Source organism: Gracilinanus agilis, chromosome 2, assembly GCF_016433145.1.
Source record: "Gracilinanus agilis isolate LMUSP501 chromosome 2, AgileGrace, whole genome shotgun sequence".
Lineage (NCBI taxonomy): Eukaryota > Metazoa > Chordata > Mammalia > Didelphimorphia > Didelphidae > Gracilinanus > Gracilinanus agilis.
Genome location: NC_058131.1, coordinates 302,837,263 through 302,853,818, shown reverse-complemented (window position 1 = coordinate 302,853,818; position 16,556 = coordinate 302,837,263). Strand labels below are relative to the sequence as shown.

The following is a 16,556-nucleotide window of genomic DNA, read 5'->3' as shown; positions in this document are numbered from 1 at the left end:
GAAAACATTGTTCACAGTAACAGCAACAATGGACAATGATCATATTGAAAACTTGGCTACTCTCAGCAATGTGATGATCTGGGATAATCCTGAAGGATTTGTGGCAGGAGTGCTCTCCACTTCCAGAGAAAGAATTGTTGGGAGTCAGATGGATGTGGATCAAAACATATTACTTTTCACATCAGTATATTTGTGATTTTATTTTGGGATTTTGTTTACATATGAATGTGCTTTTATAACAATGGACAATAGGGAAGTGTGTTTTATGTGATAATTAAAAAAAAAGAAAAAAAAGTGCAGCACATCACTGTGTAAAAGTTATCATCTATCAGATGCCTAGCAAGACATGACTTGGTGGGTAGAACTATGAATCAAAAACTCCCTGTCACTGACTGACATATAACATATCATATCACTCCAGACCTCTGTTTGAATCTTTCCTCTGATGGATGTTGTGTGATCCTGGACAAAATCACTTAACCTTTCTATTCCAAAGGTGATTCTCTAAGTAGATTTGTATTGGTAGAAAGAGTTCCTTATGGGGACTTCCCTACTACAGTGAAATCACAGGGCTTAGACAAAAATGAAAGAGACAATGCTGTCACCAATATGCTATACAGTGATGAGAAACCACTGGAAGGTAGACTTGGTAAGTGACTTTAAAAAGTGCTTTTCTTTTCATTTTAAAATATCATAGTAATTAAAAAAATCACTCATTCCATAAACCTGCAGTTGTAACAAGTACAGCTAAGCCAAAGCAAGCAACATTTTGGACAAGTTTGAAAATTCATACTTCATCCTGCACTTGGAAATGATCGGCAGGAAGCATATTCTCCATGAGTCTCTTAAGGTTAGGATTTAGAAAGGATCACATATAGACAAACTAGTTGTGTGAGTCTTACCCAAGCTACAGGACATATAGGCACAATATAAAGAAAGCATTTCTAGATAGCACTCTATCACAACTTAAATCATGAAACCATAACTTGTTCTATTAGTTAGAAATATTTCCTTCCTTGGACTTTGAATAACATTTTGTATGCAAGTCTCTCATAATATTCTATTTTCTATTATATTTGTCACATATTTATGGCTCTCATTTTTGGGGGATAGGTTTCTTGTGAAAAAGATTATTTCTAAATTGAATTTCTTCACATTTCTCACATAGGGTACTGTGGATACCAGGTACATAGGAAACAGCTGGATGGCTCAGTGGATAGAATGCTGCGCCTGGAGTCTGGAAGATCTTAGTTCAAATCTGACCTCAGATACTTACTAGCAACCGTATGACCCTGGGCAAGTGACTTAACCTCTCTAGCTGCCTTAATACCATTGGAGATGGAAATGGCAAATCATTTCAGTATCCCTACCAAGAAAACTCCATGGACCATTTTGGTGTGCAATGGCTTACAAAGATGAAGAACTGGGACATGATTTAACAACAAAGAAGAGAAAAACATACCAGCTACCTAGTAAATGGTGACCGAATGGATGGAAGATGTCAAAATACATAGCAGCAATCTATTCTGTAGCTACTTAATTGAAAACATGCTAAAAATAAGAACTTTTATCAAAGAAGAGTAAAATTATTAACAACTAATTAACTATGGATAATACTTGTCAAAGTTCTATACAAATTAATTCATTAAACTTAAGTGGGGAGGACAATTTACCTCATTTTCTACATTTCTTCTATTTCTTATGCAATTGTAGCAATTCTTGACCTCAGTAAAGTAAGAATACTTTTCTTGGAAAGTTCTTTAATTTCTATAAATATAAACTTTATGTATAAAGTTATAGATAAATATATATACCCTTATCTATAAACTTTATCCATAAAATTAAAGTTCTATAACTTAGTGGAACATCTGACCATTATTTGATTTTTTTCTCTCTCTTTGTCTTATTTCATCAGATTCGATGGGCTTAATTATCACTTCTGGGCAGATGACTCTCTGGTTTACATATCTAATTCCAGCCTTTCTCCTAAATTTTAGTCTTGCAACACAAACAGTGGGACTCTAGCAAGTCAAATTCAGCATGTTTGAAACAGAACACATCTTACCTTCCTCTTCCAATCTTATATTCTTTTTTTGTTTGTTTGTTTTTAAACCCTTAACTTCTGTGTATTGGCTCCTAAGTGGAAGAGTGGTAAGGGTGGGCAATGGGGGTCAAGTGACTTGCTCAGGGTCACACAGCTGGGAAGTGTCTGAGGCCAGATTTGAACCTAGGACCTCCTGTCTCTAGGCCTGACTCTCAATCCACTGAGCTACTCAGCTGCCCCGTCCAATCTTATATTCTTAAAGTCTCTATCTCTATGGAGACTTAGATTTCCTTGCTATAGGAAATTTCTAATGGGGAAACTCCTTTACTAAAGCAGGCTAGCATCTGCTCTGAAGTTCATATATTCTTAGAATTACCTGGGATACTCTGAAATTAATTGACTTGCTTAGGGGTCACAATGACAATGTATACCAGATGTTAACTTGAATTTAGTTTTTGACTCCAAGGCTGGCTGCCTATCTATTACAAAATTCTGCCTTCCATATCCAATATTATGATAGTGTAACCTCTTTGGACTTCATCTAAGTTGAATGTTAGAAGGAGGAGAAAAAGGAGAGGTCATGAAATGTAAGACTCTTCAGATGAAAAGGAAAAGATCTGAGTTTTACTAGATCAGCTATCTCTGAAGATCAGCAAGAAACAATTAACTTGCCCCTAGAACAGATATCACACTGAATTAGATTAAAACATAATTGGGATCCTGGGTTCAAATCCGGCCTCAGACACTTCCCAGCTGTGTGACCCTGGGCAAGTCACTTGACCCCCATTGCCTACCCTTACCACTCTTCCACCAAGGAACTAATACACAGAAGTTAAGGGTTTAAAAATAAAAAAAAAATTTAAAAATAAAAAAAAAACATAATTGGGAAATGTTAAAACAAAATAAATAAAAATTTAATAAAACATAGCTAAAAAAAATTAATTATTTTCTGAATCGATGTGGCCCAAAGAGATCTGTTTCTATTTTGAGTTTGACACCATTGCCCTAGGGCAGCACTGGTGAAGGTTTTCAAGTTCAGTGCCCAAACTGCAATTTCAAGCTGCCTATAAGCCCCCTCCTCTCCATTACCCCAGCAAGCAGAGGGAGGAAGTGCTCACTTTGGGAAGCTGGACAGAGGGGTGGGACATGCAAAAAATGTCCTTGGGTGATGGGAAGAGGGGAAACAGAGCAGCACCAATGCATGCTGGGCATGTATGCCAATACTTTGCCAATGCTGCCCTAAGGCAGAGCCTACCATCATACCTTTATCTTCAGTCATTGATCTGCATAAGGCCCAACTGAATCTGGGAAATAATTCTGGTGGTTCCCTCTTAGTGGTTTTATATATATGCGTGCGTGTGCGTGCACGTGCACACACACGCACACAAAGGAGAAATGTGAAAGGAAAAGTAGGAGCATGACTACAGAGAGCTCTGAATTTCAGACTAAGAATTTAGGGAGCCACTAAATGTTTTTGAGCAGAGGAGTGACATGGTCAGGTTGTATTAGGAAGATTAGTATCTGTATGGATAGCAGAACAGGCAGGAAGAGTGGAGTGAGGAAGACTTCTTAGGAGGTCATTAATATGATCCAGGTGAGAAGTAATAAAGGCTTGAATTAGAGAGTTGCTTTTTGAGTAGACAATAGGAAATGGAGGTGACATAGTAGAGGAGTAGAGGTAGAATTAATAGGATTTGGCTGTCCACTATTCTTTATCTCTTTTCCTCACTGTCAAAAGTCAAGAAAAAAAGTTCAGTTATGCTCACCAATATCTAAATTAATATTCCCTTCCTAACCCCTTACAAGCTGGTTTCCAATCTCATCACTCCCCTGAAAGTTCTTTCTCTAAAGCTACTAATGAACTCAGTTGTGAAATCTGATGGCCTTTTCTCAATTCTTATTCTTCTCAACTTCTTTTAAAGTATTGTCTTGGTTAACCATCCTTGCTTCCCCCTGGATTTTCATGATACTGTTCTCTCCTGGTTCTCTTCTGGCCTGTCTGGCCTCTATTGTTTTCTCTGTGGGATCATTATTCTTGTACTGCCTCTTATGTATACATTTAAACCAGAGCTCTGTCATGAATCATTTCTTCTTTCCTTCTTCTTTGTCTTATTTCATCAGATTTGATGGGTTACATTATTGCCCCTAGGCAGATGACTCACTGGTCTATATATCTAAACCAATCTTTCTCCTAACCTCTGGTTCTGCAACACAAACTATAGGATAATGCCAACTAGATGTCCCATAAGCACCTCAAATTCAACACTTGAAACAGAACACATTATCTTACTCCTCCCTACCTCTCCAACTCTTCCTAGAGTCTCTATTTCTATAGAGAATATCAGATTACTTGCATACCTAGGTTAACATGTTTTGCATTACCCTGGACTCCTTACCCTGTTTCATTCTGTACAATTAATCAGCCGCCAAATATTGATGATTTGTCTTCCATAATATATATTACATTTCTTTCTTTTCATATACAAGGCCTATCACCTCTCACTTGGACTACTGTGATAACTTCCTAACTAGTCTCCCTGTCTGCTGTTTCTCTCCTCTCTAAAGCATTTCCCACATAGTTGTCATATGGATATTCCTAAAGTTCTGACCACGACTCTTGTTCAATAAACATTAGTGGCCCTCTCTTGCTTCTACAATAAAATACCAGCTCACCTATTTGTCTTTTAAAATACTTCACAATTTGGTTCCAGGCTAACTTCCCAGGTTTAATGCAACAATTTCACATATTCTACATTCTGGTTAAACTGGTTGGCTTAATGTTCCCCTTATGAGACACCGAGTGTACTATCTTAGTGTGTTAGCACAGGCTGGATTGCAATCCACCTCTTAGAATTCTTAGCTTCCTTTAAAGCTCAGGTCAAATGCCAGCTTCAAAAGGAAACCTATGCAGATCTGCAGTTTCTGCACCCTCTACCCCTCCTCTGGAAATTATTATTATTTTAAATCCTTACCTCCCATCTTGGAATCAATACTGTGTATTGGTTCCAAGGCAGGAGAGTAGCAAGGGTTAGACAATGGGGGTTAAATGACTTGCGCAGGGTCACACAGCTAGGAAGTGTCTGAGGCCACATTTGAATGTAGGATCTCCTGTCTCTAGACCTGGCTCTCAATCCAATGAGCCACCCAGCTGCCCCCTGGAAATTATTTTGTATATATTTTATATCTAATTTTTATTTACATGTTGTTTCCCTCAATAGCTTGTAAGCTCCTTGAGGCCAGAGGCTGTTTCACTTTTTATTTTATTTTTAAACCTGTACCTTCTGTCTTAGTATCAATTCTTTTTTTCTTAAAACCTTTACCTTGGGGCAGCTGGGTAGCTCAGTGGATTGAGAGCCAGGCCTAGAGACAGGAGGTCCTAGGTTCAAATCCGACCTCAGACACTTCCCAGCTGTGTGACCCTGGGCAAGTCACTTGACCCCCATTGCCTACCCTTACCAATCTTCCACCTATAAGTCAATACACACCAGAAGTTAAGGGTTTAAAAACAAAAACAAAAACAAAAACAAAAAACCCTTTAGCTTCTTAGAATTGATACTAAGTATAGATTTCAAGGTAGAAGAAGAGTAAGGGCTAGGCGATGGCGGTTAAGTGACTTGCTCAGGATCACACAGCTAGTATGTGTCTGAGGCCAAATTTGAACCCAGGACCTTTGTCTCCAGGCCTGCTCCTCTATCCACTGAGATTCCTCATTGCCCCTTAGTATCAGTTCTAAGACAGGAGAATGTCAAGGGCTAGGCAAACGGGAATAAGTGGCTTGCCCAGGGTCACACAGCTAGGAAGTATCTGAGGCTAGACTTGAAACCAGGACTTCCTGACTAGGTCTAGTGCTCTATTCACTGTTTCACCTAGCTGGCCCTAACTGTTTCATTTTTATAGTTGTATCTCCAGGGCCTAGCACAGTGCACAGTACATAGAAGGCACAGTAACTGCTTGCTAAAAGCATGCATTAATGATAGAGGGAAGAGTCTAAGGATGCCTCATATTATGAACCTAAGTGACTGGAAAGATAGCAGCATCCTAAAAAGAAGTTTGCAGGACAAGCTTTCTAGGGGAAGATGGCAACTTCCATTTTGGACATGTTCAGTTTGTGATGATAATATGACAGTTAGGGATAATGCAATTTCCAATCTAATCTCATTTTTACAAAACAATAAAGACACATTATATTGTTTGTACAACTTCTCAGCACAATTTTCATGATTGACTTCCTCATGTTCTGTAGAAGAATATTGTACTGCCATGTACTACTATTTCCTGCTACATTATAATGGATTATGCTGTAAATTAGGATCCTAAATTAAGTAATAAGGCAGGACAAGATGTGAATTACACTGCAATAATTCACACCTTATGTGTTAGGCAGGAGGCCGAAAGCAGATTTCTCTCTGAAACTAGATGAGTTGTTATACCATAATTCAAACCCTAAAATATACATTAAACAAAAGGGGAAAATGCTTATATTGTTGGACAGGGGATAGGCAAAGCGGAAGGGGGACATTCAATGCTTGGATTAAAAAAAACAACAACCCTGAGATTTCTTTCATGTTTCTGATTTTCTCAGAGTCAAAAGCACAGTGGTCCTCAGCTCCCTGCAGAGTATTCAGCTACAGGGAACCTTCATTTGCAACAGGAGTGCCTGCTAGTCCTTTGGCACTGGCCTGGCTTGGAAAAGGACCAGCATCTCTCTGAAGAGGAGATAAGAGGGGACATTCAAACAACCAAAGTTCTGTTTCCTTTCAGAGGCTGTGTCTCTCTTCAGAAAGGAAAATTGGTTGGAGAAGCATTTGCTGGTCTAAAAGTGGCTGTTCTTTCCAAAAGCTGTGGCATCTCTGTAAGTGACCACATGGATTCCAGTTAAAAAAAGAGGAGGGCCACCAGCAAGGACGAAAGAATGGAGACTAACCAAAATACCAAGGTAAGTATCAAAAGAAGAGATTCACCTGCTTAAAGGCAAGGACCTTTTAATTGTATACAATCTTTGCTTTCTTAAAAACAATAATAGTAGCCTTAAAGCTTGAAATCAAATTTACATATATTATCTTACTTAGGAATTACAATTACCCTGTGAGGAAGGTGTGGTTGATTTGGAGATTTCCCTTGACTCTTTCATACTCCCATTTTACTGATGAGGCTAGTTATTGTCAGAGGGCATATTTAAATCTATAACTTCCTCACTTCAAGTCCAACATTCTATCCATTTGTGTCTAGATGTCTGCACAGATCAAAGACTCTGCAACATTTTAAAACTTCCTCAGGGAAGTGTATACCAACTCCAGAGTATAGCAAGGGCCACTTCTTGTACTCTACTTTCCACAACTTGTACCACTTAGGTACTTTGTGGATATTCAGGTGTTTCATTGATTATGGAGTAATTTCTGGAGACCAGTCTGGACCCCAGTTGGTTTTGGTGATATGGGATCATGAACTCCTTGCTAATTCTGATTCTAATTGGGGATTCGGAGGTATTTACTTTGATCCATTACAAATAAGTCATAAAGTGTCAGAGAGGGAAGAGACTTCAGAAATGATATAGTTCAAATCACTCAGAGGAGGCCAGTGGCTCCTAAGTAGCAGAGAGATATGGATGGGGCTTAACCCATCAATCACAGAATATAATCATAGATTTGGACCTGGACAGGGACCTTAGAGATCATTTAGTCCAATTCTCTCATTTTAAAGATGAGAAAACAGAGACAGAAAGGTGATGTGCTTAAAGCCACCCAGGCAGTAAGTGGAAGAGTGACTAGATTCCAACCCTGGTTAGCTGATTCCAAACTGAGCATTGTTCTGGACTGAGCCCATGCCTGGGCCAAAAAGAAGGGACATTTGCTAGAATGAAAATTCCTTCTTCCTATGGGATGCTAAAACAAAGCACTGTGTCTTGATACTATATGATTTCCTTAAAAAACTAACAAATTATTTGAAAGCTTTTTTTTTTTGGCCAGAAATATAATCTACTGTAAAGATTTGAGACAATATGGAGGTGAGATATCCTTATAAGGAGAGAAAAATAGTGACTGTACTGTTGAATAATGTGTTGATTTAAGTGGGACCTGGAGAGAGAAAAATATATAAAACATTTCGTTCAACTTAAAGATTATGTACATATCTACATAGCAGAAAGATTAAAAAGATTAAGGTATCTAATGTCTTCAAAGGAAGCTTTAATCTGGGACTCTTTTTAAGATTGTTAACTGAATATTATGTAAACAGTTATATCTAATATATGCTTTGAAAAGAAATAATGATCTAGTCACTGCCATGAGTCTTAGATCTCATATGAGAATATATAATTATCTATTATTGTTGTAAGTAACAGAAGTAAGCTATAATATTGGGCACAATCTTTCCTAGTGCTCTATACATTTAAAACATATCTTACAGTTTTGGTTTTTTTTTTTTTCACACTGCTAAATTTAGTTTATTAAGGCTGCTGCACATTCATTGTCCCCTAGTGCCTTGTAAAAGTGATTGTGTCTCCTCACATTTCTGTTGTTACTCAATATAACAAATCTACCATTACCTAACATTTAATTAAGCTAATATTCTTCATGAACTGGCACATCAGAATACCTACAGTTCAGTGGAAAATTATGTTCATAACCATTTCTCTGAAGTACCTTTTGAATTAACGAGCATACTGTAAGATTATGAAGTACCTTCTAAGTCAAAGAAAAATTATGCTGTGATTGGTATAGCTTAATGTTAAATGCAGTTTATAGTAAGATTTTTAAAAACTTTGAGAACACTTAAATTCTGAATGATTTGAACATATGAACAATTTGTTCTTCTTTTGCCTGAGCAGAGTTCCATGTAAAGAATGGAAAGCAGATCCCCTTATCTTCAAGCTGTACTTGCAAAGAGCCAGGTTGAGTGTCACTCTCACATACTCAATAATTTCCACTGGTTCCCTATAACTGCCAGGATCAAATGTGAATTCCTCTGGCACTGAAAGCCCTTCATAAAGTAGCAATTCTTTACCTCTATTCTTCTTACACCTTATACTCCCTCTTGTTCTCTCTCTCTCTTCTCCTTCCTTCTCTCTGTTTCTGTCTGTCTGTCTCTCCCCCTTACCCCCTCTACTTACCTTCTGTTTTAGAATCCATACTAAGTATCACTTCCAAAGTAAAAGAACAATTAGGGCTATGCACTAGGGGTCAAGTGACTTGCCCAAGGTCACACAGCTAGGAAGTGTCTGAGATCACATTTGAACCTAGGCCCTTCTGACTCCAGGCCTGGCTCTCTCTCTCTCTCTATCTACTGTGCCATCTAGATATCCTCTTCATGTACTCTGAATCCAGTAACACTGTCTTCCTGGCTATTCCATGAAAAAGATATTCCATTTCTCAGCTCAGGGCATTTTCTCTGGCTCTCTCCCAGGCCTGGAACTTCCTCCCTCCTCATCTCCACCTGCTGATTTCCCTAGCTTCCTTCAAGTCTCAACTAAAATCCCACCTTCTCCAGGAAGCTCTTCTCAATCCTCTTAATTTTATATCACCTAGATTGTTATATTTATTACCATATAATTGGGCAAAATAGTTTTTAATGATTGCCTTAATTTCCTCTTCATTAGAGGTGAGGTCTCCCTTTTCATCTTTGATAATGTTAATTTGGTTTTCTTCTTTCCTTTTTTTAAAATTATATTTACCAGTATTTTGTCTATTTTATCTATTTTTCAAAATACCAGCTTCTAGCCTTATTTATTAATTCAATAATTCTTTTATTTTCGATTTTATTTATTTCTCCTTTGATTTGTAGTATTTCCAATTTAGTTTTCATCTGGGGATTTTTAATTTGTTCACTTTCTAGTTTTTTTGTTTTTTTTTTTAACCCTTGTACTTCGGTGTATTGTGTCATAGGTGGAAGATTGGTAAGGGTGGGCAATGGGGGTCAAGTGACTTGCCCAGGGTCACACAGCTGGGAAGTGGCTGAGGCTGGGTTTGAACCTAGGACCTCCTGTCTCTAGGCCTGACTCTCACTCCACTGATCATCCCAGCTGCCCCACTTTCTAGTTTTTTAAGTTGCATGCCCAATTCATTTACCTCTGCCCTCCCTAATTTGTTAATATATGCACTCAATGATATAAATTTTCCCCTTAGAACTGCTTTGGCTGTATCCCATAGGTTAAGAAGTCTCATCATATTTACAAAAATATAAATTGCCTAGATTAACAGCAGAAGAAATAGAATACTTAAATAATCCAATATCAGAAAAAGAAATTGAACAAGCCATCAAAGAACTCCCTAAGAAAAAATCATCAGGGTCTGATGGATTCATAAGTGAATTCTATCAAACATTCAAAGAATGACTAATTCCAATACTATGCAAATTATTTGACATAATAAGCAAGGAAGGAGTCCTACCAAACTCCTTTTATGACACTAATATGGTACTGATTTTCCAAAGCCAGGCAGACCAAAAACAGAGAAAGAAAAATACAGACCAATCTCCCTAATGAATATAGATGCAAAAATCTTAAATAGAATACTAGCAAAAAGACTCCAGCAAGTGATCATGAGGGTTATCCATCATAATCAGGTGGGATTTATACCAGGAATGCAAGGATGGTTCAACATTAGGAAAACCATTCACATAATTGACCATATCAACAAGCTAACAAACAAAAATCACATGATTATCTCAATAGATGTTGAAAAAGCCTTTGACAAAATAAAACACCCATTCCTACTGAAAACACTAGTATGTATAGGAATAGAAAGACCTTTCCTAAAAAAAAAACAAACAGTTTATACTTAAAACCATCAACAAGCATCATATACAATAGGGATAAATTTGAAGCATTCCTAATAAGATCAGGAGTGAAACAAGGATGCCCATTATCACCTCTATTATTTAACATTGTACTAGAAACACTAGCAGTAGCAATTAGAGAAGAAAAAGAAATTGAAGGTATTAAAATAGGCAATGAGAAGATTAAGCTATCACTCTTTGCAGATGATATTTAAAAAATCCTAGAGAACCAATGCTCTTAATTCTAGTGCATTCTCTCTGTTAATTATTTCCTATTTCTTGTTTGTATGGATTTGTTTGCTTGTTGACTGTCCCATTAGACTTTGAGTTCCTTGAGGGCAGGGATTATCTTTTGGATTTCTATGTATCCATAGCATTTAGCACAGTGCCTGGCACATAGCAGGCACTTATAAATGCTTCCTGACTGTATGATAGTGGTGGCCTGATCCCCAGTTGACACCTGGTCCTTCCTCATGGCTTGTCCTGGTCACAGTGAACATGTTCTAGAGCTAAGACAGTTTCTTTTTATTCAATGCCTTAGAATACATTTCTCCAGAGAAATAAAGCTATACGTGGAATTGACCTTCTAGCCTAGCCCAAGAGCTTTTCTAGGCCAACCTACTAACTTGATCACCACTTATAACACTGCTTCTATGAGAAAATGTGTTTTAAGCCTCAACTAATGATATAAAAAGGAATTGCTGGAATATGACCCATTTATGAACTAGAGCCTGCTTATATTTAAAAAATATTTTGTCTCCAAGTTTTTATTGATATCTTTTCTTATTCATGATAATCTCTAGTAGTCCTCTAATTTTTGTCTTCCAGAGAATCATCCTGTATAACAAATAGTATTTTTTTAGGAACAAAAAAGAAAACTCAGTCTAATCTATTGTTTTTTTAAAAAAATTCATTCCTACAAACATTAAAAAAAATTGTTGAATATGTTACCTTTTGTATGCAGAATATGGTTTAATCAGAACACTACTTTCCTTAAACATCCTAATAATTTGCTGCCCCTTGGCCATATGGGATACAACGACCTCAACTGTCTAGTTAACTGGGCAGATTTTTATTAGTAAATCAGTGACCTATATATTTTTAATTAACTAAGCTAGAATAGCAACAAAAGGAAGCAGGTTGATTAAAAAAATCAATGTGATGATGATTTTTATCACCTAAATCTACTATTGAAGCATTTAACAAGAAGTATGGAGAAAGCTAATCTCTGAATAAGGAATATCACTAAAAATGTCAAAAGGCTATTTTTTGATAATGAGTCAAACTCACCTATAATTCTCAATAGCACATTATAGCTGAGATTCAAAAGTGGGAAAAGAAGTGAGTAAAGAGATAGGGAGGAAAACGATCCCAAATTAATCTTTAGTGTTTTAAGAGCATGTGTTAAATGTTCACAAGTTTTAGAAGTTTGATAATTTTCAGTGTATCAAGGTTTGGATATTTTCAATATCAAGCAGCCTTCAAGCTTTTTGTCATCCTTGAACATTTCTGGATATGAAATAAATAAATAACCTTTCATATAAAAATAAAGAAAAATACTGTACCTAAAGTCTTTGAAGGTAAAAATCTGACTGGCTTATATATCTTTTACTCTCTCATGCTAAAATGGTTTGGGAAAAATTAAGTCTTACAAATATAAGCGGGTTCTCAACAATCAATATATAAGAATGTAGGACCATAAATGGCATGCCACAGCCTCTAATTCTAAACCTGGTTAACCTAATTCATGAACTCTTAAATTCAAAAGCTAATATTTATGTGGATGTAATATTATTACACAGATACTTCTGACCTTTAAGTAAATCTAGTTAGTAGTCAGCTTTTTGCTCAAGAAGTTAATGCAGTATTGACTTCCTACCTGGAAACAAGAAGTCTAAGAGGTTGCTTTCACAGAAAAAGGCCATGAACTAAATCAATGCCCGTTAAAAGTGTGTAATTCTGTAAAAGGATACATGATTCAAGAGAGTCACATTGTTACACAGAGATCCTGAATGTTCCTTAGTCAATTGTCTGTAGGAAATTCATTAGGAAATAGATCCAAATGCTGAAATTCCACATCCTGGAGGATACTTCCCACATGGGAAGCGCAGCTTGAATTCATGGCAGGTTGTAGAAGAAGGGGAAAAGAATATGTATATAGTACCAAATATGCACTAGGTACTGTGCTAAGTGCTTTATAAATATTATTTCACTTTATCTTTACAATAAATTTATAATTATCCACATCTTCTAGAAGAGGAAACATCCACATCTTCTAGAAGAGGAAACTGAGTGAGTCAGAGGTTAAGTAACTTGCCAAGTGTCACAGAACTAGAATCCAGGAGTGGCTTTGAATTCAGGTTTTTCTGACTCCAGCTCCAAGGTTCTATCAGCTGAGCCACCTACTGCCTTGTTGGACTTTTTCTTCTGGTTTGGAAGGGATGGCTTATGATGAGGGAATAAAAGTTGTGATACTTCACAATAACTCCTACAAACTGCTTTTCCTTCTTGATCTAGTACTCCTGGATCTCATCTTTCTCTGGAGGAGTGGATCTCTAGGCTTCCTTAAGAGAATGGTTATTCTAGATTCTAGAAGAATGTAGAATAAGGGTTACTTTGCATGACTATTAACTTAAACTTTTATTTGGGACTTTCAATTCTGCAGTATTTAAAGTCTCAGCTCTGGCAATGAGTTTGCATTGCCTTCCAACATTTGGGGCTGAGTAAATGTGTAGGAAGGAAAGAATAGCTTCAGTTTTGGAACAGGAGAGCCACTCCATAACTTTCCCACATTTTTTCCTGTTCTGTTATTAATCTGGCATTTAGATCACAAAGAGTAAATCTCCAATTTATCCTGTTAGTACTTAGTTACTACTTCTTGTCTCCCCCATTAAACTGTGAGTTCTTGAGAGTAGGGACCATTTTTGTTCTCTTCCTTTGTATCCTAGCACAATGCCCCAAAATGCTTTTGATTCAAAATTGACTCAAGAATGAAGCAATTTAAGGAAATTTTCAGTTTTCTTTTCTGAAATTAGCTTAGAAAGTTTTTAAGTGAGAGATGAGCCATTGTTACCAACTTAGTTCCTACAAATAAGTCTTCTGTGGGCTATGAATATAGGTTGTCTTTGATGCCTTCATTTCTGTATTAAAGTCATTGCTTAATTCATACAACTGCCATTTGAAAGAATAATAGGCCTGGCCAGTACATGTCAATGATAATGCAAAGCAAAATAATAAAATTTGGAATGCTCACTAAACCAAATGACTTTAGATGATGTGGCCTACTGAGTTCCAATTTAATGGTCATCACTTCTTACAGAGCTGCATTAGAGAAGGATGTTGCTTTGGAAGTTACATGAGACTTTGTTTCTACAATCATGCCCTAGGTTAAAAGAAAAAGTCTGGCTCCCAAAATGGGCAATGTGGTATGAAAGAGCTAAATGGGGAAGCACAATTTATGCCTCATTGTGCTTTATTTGCTCTATCAGTTTCTGACCTTTTGTGAGAGGCAAATCAGTGGGCTGTCTCATTGCCATAGGCTTTCATTCTTAGTGTCCAGGATAGGTTCAGAGCAAAGCACTGGAAAGGAAATAAAATTCTACAGTCCTGAGACTATCGGGAAGAAAGACATATGTTGGTTTTACAAGTCTGAGGCAGAAGTAGGAGTTTTAGTTGTAAAGTGCAAGGAAGTTGTGATTTTGCAAGTGAATGTTCATCTGACTAGGTAGATAGATGTCACATGTGCCTTGAAATGGAGAACTGTTGACGTGAGGCCACTGAGAAGAAATTAAAGTAAAAAATATCTCAAACTTTTCTATTGGTAGACTCATGTCTTCCATGTACCTTTAAATGAGAAACTAAGATTAAAGTTGTGATTAGGAGTGAACATCTTAGCCTCTTAAATGCCACGTTTTTAACCTTCCATTCCCTTATCACAGCACTTACTTTAATCTCTATCATTTCTTCCCATTTCCTACCTACCTGAGCCACACTGGTCATGTACACCTTTTATCACAGTTGCTGTTTCCATTTCTGTGAATTCTTTGCTGTTGCCCCATATGCCTTGAACTATCTGTCACTTTTCATCTGTCCAGCTTCTGCCACTTTCCTTTCAAATCGTCAGTCAAGTGAAGATTCTTCTGAGATACACCACTGAAACCATCAGGCAGACCTTAAAATATGATCCTCTCTGAAGGCGACAGATGCTCAGAACTATCACTATTTTTTTTTCTCTCTCTGCTATCGTACTTTTTGCCTAAACATGTTCTCACCCTTTTCTGTCTTCTGGTGTTTTTATTTGTTACAATCAGTGTTCAGGGCAGGAACAGGGTCTTATTTGGTTTTTATTTTTTTAAACAGGTTTAGGTACTCATTGTGTATTGGTACTTAACACTAAGGTGCAAGAACTGTCATCTAACTTCAGAATATAAACTATTAACTAAGCAAAAACCATTCCTAGTGTCTGTCCTCTTCTATCTTCTCTTCCTCTTTTTCCCCAATTCTGGTGATTATAGAACTATTTTCTCCAGAAAATTCAAGGGGTTGAGACAGAATAGGCCATTACATAATCCATTGTGTGATTATATTTACTCATTAAGGTTCCTCATTGCTGGTATTATACTGCCCTGGTATATTTTCTTAGTGACTATATACTTCACCAGTGATTGGTACTGAGCTTCTTTTGTGTTTCAGTGTTCAAACTGCCTACTTCATGCTATTCAGTTATTACAAGTCCCAAAATGAATGCATTTCAAGTGCCATTATCATTTTATGTTCTTAAAATCATCCTTGTATTCATCTTTATTAAGAATAGGGCCTATACAGTTCAACTTGAGAATCTGAAAGACAGATTCTTCTTTCTCTAAAGACATAGTATAGAAGATTATGCCTCTCTTCTGGTCTTAGTTATATTTTTAAGCATTTTTTCAAACTTTCTCTGGGGCCACTCACTCTTTATTCCAGGGTGCATTGTTGAGTGAGCTTGGTATATAACACAATGGTATTTGATGAATAGCACCAAGCAATTTAGATGACTATTATTATATATCTACTAAGCTCCAACAATAAGCTCTTTAGATTGAATACTATCTTTGTCCTTCATCTGTGCAATGCCCCCTGTAAACCAGATTTAGTCTCCTCTTTTTTGCATTTTGCAGATAAAGAGCTGCAGGGAACTGATGCAAAGTGAAGTGAGCAGAACCAGAAGATAGTACAGAGTGACAGCAATATTTGCTGATGAACAACTGTGAACGACCTAGTTATTCTTAGCAATGCAGTGATCCAAGACAATTCCAGAGACGCATGATGAAAAATGTCATCTGTCTGCCACAAAATGATGGAGTCTGAATGCAGACTGAAACATACTATATTCTACTTTCTTCTCTTTTTTTGGTTTGTCTGAGATTTCTTCCAAAATGACTAAGGATGAGAAATGTTTTATATGATTGCACATGTAAACTCTATAAAAGATTGCTTACCATCTCAGGGAGTAGGAGGAAGGACTGAGGATGGGAAGGAAGGAGAGAATTCAGAACTCAAAATTAAAAAAAAAGATTAATGTTAAAATTGTTTTTATGTATAACTGTGGAAAATAAAATATTATTAAAAAAAAAGAAATAGCTACAGAGAGAGATTATGTGACCTATCCAAGGTTACCCATTTTGGTAGAGATTGAACCTGAATGAAAACTGAGAGTTTCCCAACAATCACTCTTTTCAAAGGTAAGGGTTAGGTAACATTG

The 16,556-nt window shown here is 36.8% G+C and overlaps 1 protein-coding gene across 1 annotated transcript in view; it reads right to left on the bottom strand.

The window, feature by feature from the left end:
- ITFG1 (integrin alpha FG-GAP repeat containing 1) overlaps nt 1–16,556 on the bottom strand; it is a 262,800-nt gene that overhangs the window by 10,463 nt on the left and 235,781 nt on the right. The window lies entirely within an intron of this gene.